Source organism: Ursus maritimus, unplaced genomic scaffold (genome assembly GCF_017311325.1).
Source record: "Ursus maritimus isolate PB19 unplaced genomic scaffold, ASM1731132v1 scaffold_6, whole genome shotgun sequence".
Lineage (NCBI taxonomy): Eukaryota > Metazoa > Chordata > Mammalia > Carnivora > Ursidae > Ursus > Ursus maritimus.
The window spans coordinates 67,145,257-67,162,644 of record NW_024426774.1 but is presented as its reverse complement, the minus strand read 5'-3'; the positions used below and the strand labels follow the sequence as shown (position 1 = coordinate 67,162,644).

The 17,388-nt window shown below is 37.2% G+C and overlaps 1 protein-coding gene across 1 annotated transcript in view; it reads right to left on the bottom strand.

Annotated features, from left to right (window-relative positions):
* The window catches only part of NRXN1 (neurexin 1), a 1,086,056-nt gene that overhangs the window by 763,734 nt on the left and 304,934 nt on the right, over window positions 1-17,388 (bottom strand).

The following is a 17,388-nucleotide window of genomic DNA, read 5'->3' as shown; positions in this document are numbered from 1 at the left end:
TTTCTTGCAGAAGTTATCTTGTACTTTCAGCTTCTTCTGATAAACATACTGAAAATGCAGTCAAACAGCTTTTTATCACTTCAAATTTAATCCTGCTGCCCTGATGAAGCCAAAGAAGCTGCCAGGGCGTTTTCATTATATCCAGACCTGACTGCAGAACTCCCTGTCATTCTTTAAAACTCTGACAGCATCATTCATTTAGAACAATATGATCGATCCAGAAGAAACCAGGGGCAATGAACTGTGGGTACTCATACGGAAGAGAATATCCAATCTAGTTGAAAAATGTTTCCCTCTTCATTCTTTGCCTAGAGATAAAGTCCCCCATCATTCAGATTTTCAGATTCTGTTAAATCTTACAGTTTCCTGTGTTGTATTATGTCACTTGCATTTAAATCTCAGTAATCAGTTATACTTGCATAATCTCCAGCCAGCGATGTTAGAGGTGCCTTTCGTTACTGCATACCCTATACCTAAAAATGCAGATTGCTAACTGAACATTATATATTTAATAAGGATTGCAGGTATTATACAGAAGTGGCCTACTCACCTTTGACTTATAAAGGAATAGACGACTCATTAATATTTTAGGACTAACCACCACAAGGGCATGTGTTCTTACGCTGGCCAACATTCTGAAAATTAAAACTGATATAAATTAATCTACAGTCAAGGAAAGTTAGAGTTGAAAAAAAGAACTAGAGGTAATCTCATGTGATGATTCCTAATCTAGGTGTCTCAGGTACTCAGGGAATGGATAAGCAGGTATTGGTGGTTCATTAACCATTTTCGGTATTTCCAAAATATCATAGCAATTGTAACTGAAAGGACTGCACAGGATAACTAAAATACCAATTTTATCAGCATTAGGCTGGAATTATATAGGCTTAGTGTGCACAGCTTAGCATTTACTCTTATTGTCCAATTAATTTTCTTTGTGATAAGATTGTTTGGATCTTATTATTGGGAACAGGGCTGTGGCTTCCCTGCCAGGTCCCCAGGATACCAGGATAAAGGATTTGAAGCACCTGGAGAAAGACAAGCTTCATAGTTTCAGAGGACTTGCATGTCCTTGAAATGTAGTGCTCAATGACAGTAAGTACCTAAGTTCCACAAGGGAAGACTCATTTCCCCATAGGATATGGTACCCCTGCTCAAAATAACTCTGTACAGTAGGATGAGAAGTATAAGGTCACATAGGAAGAGAAAATCTATGGTGTATCAGTAGGATATATTCTGCTTCTCTACATTCCTCATTCCAGCCTCTCTGTCTCTTCTCACATTTTCTTTTCTTGGGACTACTCAAGTAGGGAGTCAGGGCAGGTGGAAAAAGCCTAAGGCCTTGAAGCCAGAGTCAAGACCACTAAGTAAGCCCCCAGAAGTAGCTCAAAGCCAGGGAGTCTCCTCAGAACCCACAAAAGGCCTCTTTGTGCTGTGGCCTCTGACCTTTACGAAGGGGAACCCAGGTCTCATATGGACAGCAGATTTTCTGGTGGTTTCTAAGGGGGGATATTCCTCCACTCTTGGCCTCCCGAGAGCCATTTAGAGGAGCTTCATAGACATGTTAAGGGCAGTATAGACCCCTCTCACAGCATTGGCAGATGGCATTAACTTCTTCATAGATGACCACATGGGCCCACTTATTGAAAAAGGAGCTTAGTCTTGGTAGATGGCATGCAATATATACATGCATGTGTTCAACAAATATTTACTGAATGCTTGTTATATACTTGCTAGGCACTGAGATGCCACCCTCAACCACAAAGAGACTCTGTCCTTATCAGGCTTATACTCTAGCAGGGAAAAACATATTAAGTCTATGGGTACCAAAACTTACTTATACTTACGATAAATACAATGAAGTAGAAATGCATAGTGCTATGAGAGAGTACAATAAGGGAATCCAATCTGGCTCCAGAGAGTCAGAAAAGGCTTCCCAAAGGAAGTAGCTTTGTAGTCTGACAAGGGTGGACACATAATTTAGCAACCAAATTGGAACACTTTTAAAGAAGGAAACATTTTGGAGAAGAGGTACCATTAACAATTTATATAGAATAATAGTCACAGACAGGGATTTGGTCATCCTAACTAAGCCTGAAGAAATAAACCAGGAAGACTGAGAGGAATCTAAACAAATAAACCAAACCAAAACAAGATTTTGTTCTCTGGCTTGGTACCTCTGCTCTAAATTGATTCTGGCAGATCTCTTGGCCCATTGGGTAAGGACTATTTTATGTTTAAAGAATGAACTATCCATTGGTTCTATTCCAGAATGTTAGAACTTTGGCTTGCATTAAATTATTTGTACATTCCTAGAAGGAGGCCACCATCTGCCAGATTGGGATATTACTCTAAGATCACAAGAATATCAAGAGCTTAGCTAGAATGGAGGCACTTTGGTGGTCCAGTTCCCCAGCAATCCCAGTCCAAAGGATGTATTTTGAATTGACATAAGTAAAACTACACTCTTTTTTAAAAAAAAAAAAATTTATTTTTTTATTTATTTGTCAGAGAGAGAGAGCGTGCACGTGCACAAGCTGGGGGAAGGGCAGGCAGAGGGAGAAGCAGGCTCCCAGCTGAGCAAGGAGCCTAATGTGGGACTTGATCCCAGGACTCCAGGATCATGACCTGAGCCCAAGGCAGACGCTTAACTGACTGAGCCCCCAAGGTGCGCTAAGACTACATTCTTAATGGTCAAAGAGTGAGGAAATATCTAGGGCCATCTAAATTGCTGGCTAGCAAGCATCCATGAGAACGTATGCAATAACTAAGCAAGGCTTTCCTATATAAGGAAGGTAAGGTGAAAATAGGAAGAGCAGGTAAAGTCGTCTACTCGCAACTTCACATTATGGGTGAACAGAGAGCTTTCAACGGAGCTGTAGACTTGTATTACTACTTAAGGTAACTTAATTGTCAACCACATGCTAGGAAAGAACCTCCTGAAAAGATAATTGGTATCCCTGATAACTGTCAAAGGGCCTTGATATTTCAACAAACTGCAAAAGAGATGAAATTTATAAACTCATATCTTGATCATATATTAACTTCAGACCACTATGCAGAATATTTCAGTTCCCACTGCTATAAATATATACCTCTTTCTCATTCATGAGGCACCCGCCCCTCCAACACACACACCTCCTCTCTGTACAGAGAGATCCTTATAAACCTTATTCTTGCTCTGCCTATTTTTGAGTTTGACTTATGTATTTTTCAACAAGCTATTAGATGTCATTAATACTCTCCACAATTTCAATAGTTTATTCTTTGGATAAGGTTCAGACTTTTAAGTTAATGTCAAATTGACATATTTTTCAGCCTAAATATACTTTACCCATCTTTGAAGGATTTATGAATAAACATTTAAAAATGTCAAAAATAAATGGACTCAACATTTAGCTTAACGTATTAAAAATGTATGTCTAATTTTTTGCTGGTAAGTGAGCATACGGGGCAGGGCTGCTAAGCATCTAGCTTGAACTTTTCTATTTCCTTCTGCCTTTTTTGGCAAGGAAAGGACAAATCTTTATTTGGTCTCTGTTTGTTTATCAACTTCAAACTGGTTTCTTGAGATGACAAATTCAACATGATTTATTGCTTATTAATTTTCTTTCTGCATGCATCCATATCCAATGCTGAATTACAATGAAGTACAGTAAGACCTGGAAGACCTTTATTTACTAAGATCCCTAATTAAAAGAAATATTTAATCGCTCTTCTGGCTCTTCTTGGGATAAAGAAGCAAATGATAGCAAAACAGACAAAATTAACGTAAAGAAACTAGAAACTTCCATGCAGTTACCAGGTCAGTTGAGCTTAAAATTTTGTTCCTATATCCTCAAATTGAACAACCTTGCAGAGTAAATACTAGCTTCTATTATAAGTCTCTATCTAAATCAATAATCATTGACCGTGGTAAGTTTAATTAGCTGGAATGTTTACTGAAAAATGCATTCCTAGGATCCACCTGTAAAAGGTCTGGTACAGGCCTCAGGAATCTGCATTTTCATCCCTCCAGGTAATTCTAAAATGTTGGTTCAGATACTGCACTTTGTGCAACACTGATCTACATTATTACAGGTGGGAAAAGAAGTCAGATTTACCTCTATGCTTACTAACTTCTAGAAACATGCTAAGTACTATATATTATGTTAAATCACATGATCTTCAAAAAAATATAATGGTTAGTCTATTTTACAGGTTCAGAGAACTTAACCTGGCTGAGATCACACAATAAATTATGGGAATCAGGTTCCAAAAAAGAGAAGTCAGATTCCAAAACCTTCCCCTTCCTTTCTGATGCTGCTACTCTATATACTAAAACAAAACAAAACAAAAAAAATTACTATTTTTCAAAAACATTTCTCAACTATATGAATTTAAATTAAAATTTTAAGAAAGCTTTCAGGGTTATCAAATTTAATAAACAAAATCACCCCTTTCATCAAGCTCTCCTTTATCAAAGTTGGATGGTAGTTCAGTCTCTTAGTTACCCTGTGTGGTCAGCTTCTCAGCTAATCAAAGATCTTGCTATAATGTAGGTCAAACAAGGACCCCTGTGTCCTTATATAGCCTTTCGCACTTTTCAAAGGGCTTTTAGATACATTATCTCATTTGATTCTTCTAACAACACTAATAGATCACACAAAGTAGATGACATCTTTGTCTCCTAATACCAAAATCACAACAGGGTTCTCACTCTGGTCCTTAGTTCAGAGGCATCATCATTTCAGCAGTTTAACTCACATACGCAGAATTTATTTGAGCTGCTCCCCTGCCCTGTGAGCTTGGTGGCTTTGTGTCCCTGTATAACCTCATGACTACAGCATCTAATGAAGGGGACCAGCCTAACCAGCAAAAGGCGGTGTTAAGACGAAATACCTTAACTTTAATTTTTCTCTGGGAAAGGTGGTAATCCCAGAAAAATTATTCTCCAAATATTCAAATTTAAACATTTCATTTGATGAAAATGCTATCTTCTGTTCATTTTGTTTCCCAGTCTAAAAATGTGGCTTTACATCCTTTGTGCTTGTATTTCTGACAGTTATATTTAAAATATGACAGTTACAATGGCTAATTTAACCCTCTGTCCATTTAGAAACAATCTTATTCTAATGTAATGCCCTAACACATGACCACCGAATTTTATCAGAAGCCTTTAGACAGTAACATTTTACAGAATCTCTGGAGCCCTGACCTGGCAAGCACTAGGCTGGCAGACGCTCCGTATGTGGGGTGCCCCAGCTGCACCATGAAGCAGCCAGCTATGGGTGACGGGCTTGACCCTGAGTTAAAGTCAGCTCAGAGAGAGGAAAAAAATGAAATCATCCTGCCCCTTTCAAACACACATCCTAGGTTCTCTTCTACTTCCAATTTCCACGTGTGTAAGAAAGAAACTGGTTAGGAGCCCAGTGTGTGTGTGTTTGTGTGTATGTGTGTGTGTGTGTGTGTGTGTGTGTGTGTGTGTGTCTAAATGTACTTAGCAAAAAATTGTAGAGAGAGACTATTCTACCCCTTATTATCAATTGAATTTTGCCAAAACATAACATAACATCACATATAAATATAAAAACCTGTTTGGTCTATTGAGGAATAACCTGAACCAGACAAGTTTATTCCTAAACCAAAATCAAATGCTGTTAAGATCCCTGTTCTTCTTGGAAAAGTGTAATAGAAAGGCAATGTAATATGCTTTGATATTTTTATTATCACCCAATGTACAGTAAATTAAAGTCTTGCTGAATTTGAATTATACTATCACATCCTTGACAGTGATCATATAAATTTCAAAGGAACAGAGAGATGAGCAAACTATATGACTAGTATCTAACAGCAAATAAGGTACACAGTTTTTATTTTAAAAATAAGAAACAAATTAGTTGAAACATTAGGGAAGGTGGCAAGATACATGACAAAAGTCTGAACTAGCATCTGCCTTCCTAATCCTTGCCTGTTACCATTTCCAGTACTTAAATTAACTTTAGTCAAGGTTAACTAACTCTATTCTATTGCCATTGATGGGTCCCTTGGCTATACTATTTGTACTTTAATCCTCCTGGAAATTGCAAGAAGCCAAATGAAATCTTTCACATCCAGCTAGAAGGAGGAGAGAAGAAAGTCATAACTTAGACCTCACTGTAATGTATTATGGGAAATTTGTCTCTTTTTAGTGTCATTGCCCAGGAAGATAACCCCTTTTTGTCTCTAATACTTAGAAGCTAGATTGGTGTGTGTTCAACATCACATCAGAGTCATGGCCATTTTTCTGCTGTATAGCTCATCTTGGAAGTGAAAGATAGTGTCCTCCCTCCAGCAATCTTTAGTCACGGTAAGTGTCTTAGTACACAGTTACATGAGCTAAAAATAGATTAATGTTAATTTGTTCATTTTATAGCACCAAGTACAATGATAGAAAGGCCTGGAGCTCATTTGAAATTGCAAGTTTCCAGAAAGAATCCAAATATGCTAACTTCTCAACAGATATTTTCATATCTTCTGATACATGCTGCTCAATTGTTCTAGCAAATGCAAACCGTAATGATGAGTATCTAGGCAGCAGCCTAGAATTGTGGACTGTTAGCTAATCTGAGAGTCAGGATGCTTGGCTCCACCACAAATACGAGTCAGATGATGGGTAGATTGTTCTCTTTTTGCCTTCATACAACTGTTAAGTGGGCATAATGATACCTGGTATGTTTAAATCACAAAGATGTCATAACAATTTAGCATATGAACGGAATGTGAAATCAGAAAAAGTTGAAACTACTATTTAATTTTATGTTATAATGACATAGAAAGGAGTTTGCAGCATCTCCAGAGAAATTCAGGTTAAAATCCATATATGGTCTGTTTATTGGTAAAAGTGGCAGAATCTCGAATGAGCCATTGTATTGAAAATAATGCAGAGGATGTAGATTAAGCAACCTCTTCTTCTCAAAGGGTGACCACGCCTCCGTTTGTTCTAATGGTATTATCTAGCCAGAAGTGAGTTCATTTCATCTTAGTCAGATGATAATGATTAGTAGTCATCTTCTCAGAAGTAAAGTGGAGTGGTAAGGCGAACATGGGATTTAAGGTCATACTTGGATTCACATGTGTGTTCCGACAGATGTTCAGATCTGTGACATTGCGTAAACCTCCACAGTTTGACCCTCAGTTTCTATTACCTATGATTTTAACTTTAAGAATATTTCTTACAGGGTTACCATAAAGATCACATGAGAAACTGGATATATAAAAGTGATTTGTAAACTGGAAATTGCTTTGAAATATTGTTATTATTACTACATAGATACAGAGTTTATAAATATGCCATCTACTTCTAGAAATTTAAGTAACTCCCTCAAACATCGTAGCTCCAACCTAATTTTTCCAGACATCTTTTAATACTCACCACACTGGATTTCATCGTAGATAACATAGTAAACTCACTCTCTCCTGTATCATGCCTTCTCGCCTTTTTGTTCAGTGCACCTGCCACATTCTCTCTTTCTATATCCACATGAAACACTCTCTGCTTCTCTCCATCTGTCCTTCAAGGCCCAGCTCAGCTGTCACCTCTTCTGTGAAGTCCCCACCCCCACTGTCATCAGATTCCATACTTACTGATCTCTTTTCCAATCCTGAACTCTTACAGAGCTTTTTTTTGGAGCAACTCATTTGGCACTTACTGTACCCACATCCCTCTCTGTAGTTATTTTTTCAAACAATGTGTGCATTCTTTATTGCTATCATAAGGATAAAAGTTCTTTTTTTTTTTAAGATTTTATTTATTTATTTGACAGAGAGAGAAACAGCCAGCGAGAGAGGGAACACAAGCAGGGGGAGTGGGAGAGGAAGAAGCAGGCTCCCAGCGGAGCAGGGAGCCCGATGCAGGGCTTGATCCCAGGACCCTGGGATCACGCCCTGGGCTGAAGGCAGACGCTTAACGACTGAGCCACCCAAGCGCACCAAGGATAAAGGTTCTTGAGTTCAGACAACATGAAACACACTCTCTAGCCCCAACATACCTACTGAGGTATCTGAAAAGCAGTAGTCAACGTGCGTGATGACTGATATAAATGAAAGGAATGAAAACATAATGCAGGTGTAATAACTGAGGTCTAAATATCTATCCATGTGACAGGGTGTTTTTTTTTTTAAATACTATGCTCCAATATGATTTTCCAGTTGAAATGTGCATACTGTACCACTTCAGTGTACAAATGTTTAACAGAATTGCCGAAAGAGAGCCTGATATAAAAAGACCATTTCAAAGTTTAGAAGGTTATCACAGATTACAAACAAACCAATTTCTTTTCACAGAGGAGAAGTGTTTAAGAAGCTGCAATCCACAGTATATTTGGAAGGAATCTATGCAATACTGACTAAATTAAAACACAAATCACTGATGAAAAAGAGAGACTCAAACAATTGGCTAATAATGGAAAGTAAAATAATAAAATATGGGTGAAAAATAATAGAACATGGGTGAAAAATATAGGTGAAAAAAACAAATTAATAGAATATGGGTAAAAATAATAAATTATGAACTGAAAACAAAGGAAATAAATTTACTCAATAAGCAAGTGGTCTACTAATCTGCAACTCATTAGTTATGAATACAAGACTTTATTTCATTCTAGTTGACCTAAATTATCATGTCTGTCCACATACATATCTCTGGTTATGGAAAAGACATAGTTTACTCAATTACTACATTAGATTTGAGGAACTGGCAATTGTTAGGATTTAGCAAATGTCAGACAACATGATGGGCACCTTCAGAAACATAGTTTCTTTTAAGCCTCTTAATTTTCATCCTTCAAACTCCTTAACTATGTCCTTTATGGTTAATTTGACATTTGATCCCATACTATCTGGGTACTACTAAGAGACATTCATAATATCTTTTCCATTACTTATCAGGAACTACTATTTCTCTCTCACCCTTCCATTTGTTTAGTCTGGTTAAATATTTATTAAGTGACTACTAGGTGCTAGTACTGTTTTTAGCTCTGGACATAGACTGGTGGATAAAACAAAGTCCATTAACTAAAAGAGCCTTCATGTTAGTGTTATTCAATTATTTTTATATATATGAGCCCAAACTAGATTGTTAGCTTCTTGGAAGCTAGTTCCTTAATTTCATTTCTTTGTACCCTCTGTAGTGCCTAGCATGGTAAGAACTTAATTCAAAATTGGCATTCCATAGATATATGTTATTCTGTTAAAAAATGTTTATCATTACTGAAGTAAATGATATTTAATAATTTTAAAAATATTAAAATTATTATTAAAATAATTTAAAAATTATTAAAATTATTAAATATTTATTTCTTTAAAGATTCTAAGAATCTTAAGACATCAAATCCTGATTATTTGGTAAGGATTAAAGATTCAATGAAAATTCTTTTTTTTTTTTTTAAGATTTTTATTTATTTATTCGACAGAGATAGAGACAGCCAGCGAGAGAGAGAACACAAGCAGGGGGAGTGGGAGAGGAAGAAGCAGGCTCATAGCAGAGGAGCCTGATGTGGGGCTCGATCCCATAACGCCGGGATCACGCCCTGAGCCGAAGGCAGACGCTTAACCGCTGTGCCACCCAGGCGCCCCTCAATGAAAATTCTAGTAAGTCTCATAGGTTGGTGTCCATATTCCACATATCCCTCCCACCCCCAACCCTTCTGACCCCATTGAAATACAATTATTTATACAGATTTCTAGGCCAGATTTCTGTTCTACTCAGAATAATATCCATATTTATTATGATGATAGTTTAGCTTCCAGTGTGAATTTTTACTGTGATTGTCAGTAATAGGATGATAAACTCTTAATTGGTATCTCTTCAGACAAGACTAAGACTTCCTTTGATTATTTTAATAAGATTTCGCATTTGAAAATAGAAATTCTTTTGATATCAGGTGGAAGAATTTCACTTAGAAATACGTACTTTGTTCTGTCCAACAGACAGAAGCTAGGGCAATATTTTGGGTCTCTGATCTTCACATCTTTAGTTATTCCTGGATGTTGTTCTTTTTGCTATTCTTTGAAAGGCAGAATAAATGCATGGGTTTTTAAGATAAGACTTTAGATAAAAGTAATTTCCTCTTTTTAGGACTTTTATGAGAGTTAGCATATAAAAATGCATCTAAACATCGGTACCTAGCCCATCATTATATACTAAGCATTCATCAAACGATATGTCAATGTATGTGAGTCAAAGGAGGAAAAAAAGACCCCCATGGAAAGTTTATCTTCTTTCTGAGACGAGATAATAAAGCATATGTTGTAATATAAATATTTTGCATATGTACATGAGTCTAGAGGCCCAAAAAACTGGTTTAGCCACATTACCATCAATAAAGTCAGCTATGGATTGACACAGTCACACAGACAACACCGTGGCTGGCATATGGGCAGTGGAGGGAGAAACATGTTTGCATATTAATAAAAGATGAAGTCATTTTATTCTCAAAAAACAAACTTTATATTGCTGTATATAATCCCAATACAATATAGCTATTGATCTGTCATGTGTCTATGTTACACATAAGGCAACCAGGGTCAGAAACTTTAAGTAATGTGTTCAAGTTCACACAGTGATTTCATTTATTTGACAATGAGTCCAAAGCTGGAAGAGCAATCAAAGGCCATCACTATGACTGGATTAAGAAGATGTGGTCCCTATATACAATGGAATATTACTCAGCCATCAAAAAGAACGATTTCTCAATGTTTGCAGCAACATGGATGGGACTGGAGGAGATAATGCTAAGCGAAATAAATCAAGCAGAGAAAAGACAATTATCATATGGTTTCACTCATTTATGGAACATAAGAAGTAGGAAGATTGGTAGGAAAAGAAAGGGAAGAAGAAAGGGGGGGCTAAACAGAAGGGGGAATGAACCATGAGAGACTATGGACTCTGGGAAACAAACTGAGGGCTTCAGAGGGGAAGGGAGTGGAGGAATGGGATAGGCTGGTGATGGGTATTAAGGAGGGCACGTATTGCATGGTGCACTGGGTGTTATACACAAGTAATGAATCATGGAACTTTACATCAAAAACTAGGGATGTACGGTATGGTGACTAACATAATAAAAACATATTATTAAAAAAAAAAAAAGAACAGCCATACTAACCATACACTCCCTTCTCAAACACACAAAGATTTTCTCTATTATTCCATGCAAATATATCATTTTCAAAACAAAACAAACAAACAAAAAAAAACAAAGGCCATCACTAACTGTGATATCAGGAAAATAAGAGCCTTTCAGCAGAGGTTTCAAGTTCAAAGCTTTTTCAGGTCAAGTGCTGAGTATGAATAAAAGAGGGTGTGGGTGTGTGTGTGTGTGTGTGTGTGTGTGTGTGTGTGTGTGATATAAACAAGAAGGAACTATGGAAAAGAGATAACACAGTAACCTTGTTAGGTTTATTGGATTTTGTTAAAGCCATGGACATTCAATGTCCTTCCTTTTCTCCCTCCTTCATCCCTCTTCTCTTCTTTCTTTGACACTAAGTTGACTAAACAGACCATTTCTAATCCCTGCTTTAGGATGTGTTGCACAGATGTTATAAACAAACAAACAAACAAACAAAAACCAAACTACAGCTTCCGCCATTGGGAATATACTGAAGGATATTCAAAGAATTGGAGATTTGGAGACTAGCCAGTGTGAGGTGGGAGACTTCTCATCTTTATCCCTCAACTGTCACAATTATGTTTGTTTATATTATGCTCTGTTCATTAAACCTCTTAGTGTAACTCCAGTTCATGAACCCTTATAATGAATTGAACATGGGAGAAAAGAAAACCACTTTGTTAGTATAATCAGCATATTCAAGCAACAATGATTATTAAAAAAAGGAAACTATTTCCATTTTAAAATACATTTATTATTTATCATTTGGGTTTTTCTTGGTTGTGGCTATTAGCATGGAGGTTTCATTGAGGTTGCTGGAATTTCTGGAATTCCATATAACGGGAATTTCTAGGTGTTTACTTTCCTAATCTTGAAATCGTTCCTTAGGCTAACTTTGCTTATTAAAATTCTCTCTGTATTTCAAAACCAGGTTCACATTCAGTGGCCTTCCTGAGGTCTCCCTATCATCTCCAGTGAAATGCTTGGAACAACAGAAGGGGTAAAGCTGAGTGAAGCCACTAGCCATGCCCAAAGTAGCCCTCAGACTTCCATATAAATACAGACACATGTTTAAAGAATATGTTATAAAAGCATTAAATCATTAATCTCCTCAGTGTGCCAAATTTGCAGCCTGCACAGGATGTCTAGGTGTTTGGCTCATGCCTTTGCTGTAAATATGTGAAGTATGTGATCTGATTTTGGATCAAAAATGCAGTGTCTGTATAACCAATACTACACACCTACACACATACACATACAATATATATATATATATATATATATATATACCCTCTTAATTTATTTTTAGGCCACATCTTGAGCCTTGGGAGAAATTATAATAGAGACATTTATCTCCAGAAAATCTCATAAATTAAATAGACAGTTTATGTCCAACTAGTTCCAACATGTCTCTTTCAGCCTGCCTTATTTCCTCCGATCTAAGCTACGCATCAGACACATTTAAAAAGGTAGAGCTGCATCTTCCAGTTAATTTGAACTCTGCCTGTCATTTGAACTCCACCTATCTGTAAGCACACACAACAGCTCTGAGCCATGAGGGGCTCCTTGCTCACAGGAGGTCCTTGTATTATGTGGTATTACTGGTAGGAGGGTAGGGACAAGAATCAGTGGCTGAAACAAGCGTCTGCATTCCTACCTACGCAAAGGGCTACATTCTTCTTTCATGGATCTTAGAGCTCTCAGGAGTGTAAAGGAAGGATCTGTGCTCAGCCACAATGTGCTATTTTACATTTATAAATCACTAATCACAGTTTCTCTGGGATCTCCTGCCTGTCCAAAGACACTCAGATCGTATTACAGGTTAGGCACTTCGCCAAAGAGATTCTCTGTTCCTGCTATCAAGGCTTCGGGCACATGACCGTAATTACGGTTCAGGGAAACACTAGACCAGGAGAAAAGCTCCCAGGAGCCACTTAGCTCTCCTTCCTTCCTGTTTCCCTCTCCCCACCCCAGCTCTGAAACCTGAACCAGCCACTCAGATGAACAGCTTGATAGTCGTGGCTAGATGCCACACAACACCTGCATCTCACCACAGCTGTTCTGCCCAGAACTCAGCTCTAGCCTGGGATTCAACAACAGACTCTCACCCAGTTCTGGCGGTGAGAAGTTCCTTGTCCCTCTCTGTACCTAGTAAATAGGTATTTCTCTCCAAACGCATGGAAGGCTTAGCTCTACAAAAATAGGTGTGAACATGGAAACTGTGATCCCAGTCTAGATGACTTAGCTGGAGTGGACCGTTCAACTTCTGAGGACAGCTCGCATATCTGCTCTCCCAGATTACACCTTCAACTCCCAGTCACAGAGCAGAGCGTCCAAGGAACCATCAATCTCTCTGGAGCTACCAACCACAGACTTCCACCTTAGCAGTTCAGATAATCTACAATGTTCTTTCATGTGCCGATCTGGTTTTAAAATGAGCTCTAATTTATGATGAACTTTAAAACTATCAGAGCCATGAGCAAGATGCTGAAGCATGAATTTCAGAATGGTATGCCTTGCTCTGTCCTAACTATAAATACATAATGTTAAGACGCCTCTGACATGTAATAGCTACTTCTGTATTTATAACTATTAAAAGAAGGGAAAAGCAGAAAGCCAGGGCGACCTCATTTCCTTGCATATAGGGCGTTCTCCTCTGTCTCTGCCAAACAGATGAGGACTACATGAAGCATTAATCCTCAGGAAACCAAGTCACTGACTGAAGTGTCAAGAGGATTTAAGGAAAGGAAAAATAAAAGAAGCCCAAGGTGTCATACTTATTTGTTAGGCCTTGTTACGATTTTTATACATTATTTTATTTAACTTTTTAAAAACCTAATTAATTTTCCCTCATAAACCTTTGGAGTGGACATTTTTATACTCACATGTTACAGACAGAAAGTAGTGGTACACAGAGAGGTTAAATAACTTAACCAAACTGCTATAGCTAGGGATGACCAGAGCTGGAATGCAAAACCTAACCTACCATATACCAGAATTTATTTAACAGAATTAAACTATGATTGCTGCAGTTACAGTTCTTAAAAAATGCCCCTTGGTGATAAAACTTTGAAAGAAGACAGATGTCTGAAAGGCTCTATTTGCAGGAGGTCCCTAGACCCTCTGTTGCTCTTGGGAGGGATGGGTGATCATAATGCAGGATAGCCCCAAATCAAACTAGCATCCACAGTAAGACACTATAAACATTTTTTTCCTGGTCTTTGCTATATGTCAACATTTACCGGGTCCACGTGTATATCAAACTTAATTCTTAGGTTTCAAATTATGTTCATACATATAGTTTGGTTACACACTTCATTTCCTGCATTGATCCTGGACTAGATGCTGGTGGAACAATGATGTAAAAAGACCAAATCCCAAAGATGAAGGTGTTATCAGCAAAAAGGGGCAAACATATATATTCGCAATTAGCCATAATATAATATAATATAATATAATATAATATAATATAATATAATATAATATGGAGTATTGGCATTGTGAACAGAGTACTAAGAAATCATAAAGGAAGAAGTATAATGGTAGCAAATTGGAAATGACCTAAATGAGCAAGCAGATATTGGTCAGGTAAATTATTCTATGTCCACATGATGGAATACCAGACAGCTATTAAAATCACATGACAGCAGAGTACTTAATGACTTCAAAATACTTTTGTTATATATTAAGTGGACAAGCAGGCTGTAACATATAAGCAATACAATTTCACCCACAAAAATATATGGAGAGAACATTTCAGCAAATGTTAATAATGGTTATGTAAAGATTAGAATTGTTTATCTCCTCTGCTTTCTGCTCTTTCGTGTTTTCTAATTTTTCTACAGTGAATATATTTTCTATTTGTAATTGGAAAAAAAATGCATTTTATTTAAAAATCAAATAGTGTTAGTAACAACAACAAAAAAAACCTATTTGAAATTTCGCCAAATGAGGGAAAAAATAAAATTCCTAACTTAATTAGGATTTATTTTTGCAGAGGGCCTCATGAGCCCCGAGATGCCTCACTGTGATTAATCTTGCGCCTTGAATTTCTAGTCAGTATTTTGGAATCATAGCAGATATGGCATCTTTCCTTGGTCCAATGCCTCCCTCATGATCTTAAAGGCCTCTCATATTTGGGATAATGAAGTGGAGTGGCTCTTCTGCTTGGAAGTTAACAGATTGTTTTGCTTTGTATTGTCATCCAGTTGGTAAAAATGCTGGTTGCTTCTCTGGTCAGTTTAACATGCCTCTCCTACCAAGTAATGAAGGACTCCTGTTCTCTCTGATTTGCTGTGAATCCTGAAAGTGTAAAGGAGAAATAAAGAACAAAAATGCTCTAAGATCTGCAGTTGGACAGGCCCCATGAAAGAAAATGAGGTGAACAGTCACTACAATGAAACGTAAAATAAGACTGGAAATGCAGAAGTGCTTAATCATAGTCTGCAAGTGGAAAGTTTTAAGAACTGGCCAAGGATTTCATGGGTCTTGTCAGGCTTGGAGAATTGTTACCCAAAGCTTCCCATTTATTTACAGCCAAAATGCTCAGGACTGTTTCTCTTCAAAGTCTAGTGTTCTGATGACTAGCCACATCACTCATGCATCTGGAGCTGTGCCACTGGGAAAAGAGGAGGAAGAGTTTGAATTATTGTTATTATTTGGGAATTCAGAGTTATTAACAACCAACTAATCTAGGAGGAAAGCCAGAATCTCAGAGGAAGACATTAATTCCTCTGGGCCAGTTTGTCTGAATTTAAGAAATGGAGAAAGATTGTCACTGATAAAGTTACCCACAGTCTGGAGAAGGGGTGAGCATCATGCAGTGAGTGTCTGAGCATAGATTACCAACTCAGATCATGTACAACCTGGGTTGCTGAGGGCTGACCTTAAACAGCCTGGATCACAGACACAAATGTGGCCAGCATTGCAACAGCAGACTCAGTGGAAAAAAAAAAAATGAGATGACTTCTGCAGATCTCTGTGAATGATCTGTTGTGCAATAACCATATGTTTTTTGTTTGTTTGTTTCTGAAGTTTTGTTTTTGTTTTCCCAGTGTGCACTGAAAAACAGCATAATTTACACATGCTTATAGATCACCAGCTTGTTAATTCAACACTAAAGCAAAGAGATGACAGAAAGGCAGTTTCTTACTACTTTTTTTTCCTCTTTTTTCTAATTTGCCCCCCCCCCCACTTTTTCTTGTTTTTGGTAATAGGTGACTCGAGCATGCACACCATTGCAGGTGCTCACTCAAATACAAGATGCATTTTGATGATCTTTATTGTTTTTGTTACACTAAACCCCACAGTTGTGGTTAATCATGATTCTCTAGGGCGACACCCTCTAAATTAAACTACCGAGAAGTTATATTTGAAGCCATGCTATTTTTTAAGAGGATCTGACCCAAGACCAAAAAAAAAAAAAAAAAAAAAAAAAAAAAGATCACGCTGTTTTATTGGCAGAACATATATAAGGTACCTAGATCTTCTTGAAGAAGGAAAATAGGATGGGAAACTATTTCCCATGAAACGAAGGCTGTAGTAGGGAAGAGGATATAGAAATAGTTTTACTATTGGGACAAATATTTCTAAACATTTATTTTCTCATTTACACTCTCAATAGCAGCAAGTTAGATTTCATATAAATTTCATGTATTTTTAACCCATGGTTCGTAATTATAAAAAAATATTTTCAGTGGCAGCTCTTTAAATAATGAAATTAAATTGTTTAACATATTAATGGATGAATTCATTTAGTCAATTGAATTAGAAAAATAATAATCAACATGTCATATGACTTCATATGGAAAACAAAAAACAAAATACTAGCTGGGTGGATAAATATTTTTTTTTTAAGATTTTATTTGTTTATTTGACAGAGATAGAGACAGCCAGCGAGAGAGGGAACACAAGCAGGGGGAGTGGGAGAGGAAGAAGCAGGCTCATAGCGGAGGAGCCTGATGTGGGGCTCGATCCCATAATGTCGGGATCACGCCCTGAGCTGAAGGCAGGCGCTTAACCGCTGTGCCACCCAGGTGCCCTGGGTGGATAAATATTATACCTTTAATGTAGTGGTAAGATTGTACATAATATACAAAAAAGAAAAATTATGTAGGTAAATAAAGAAGTAAAATACACACTATTTAAAAATACAGGTAATTAAGGGAAAAATTATGCATGTATGTGATGGGGTATTATTCAACTAATCATTCATTTACTTATTCAAAAATATTTATTGAGCATCAGACATCATTCTTCTAAA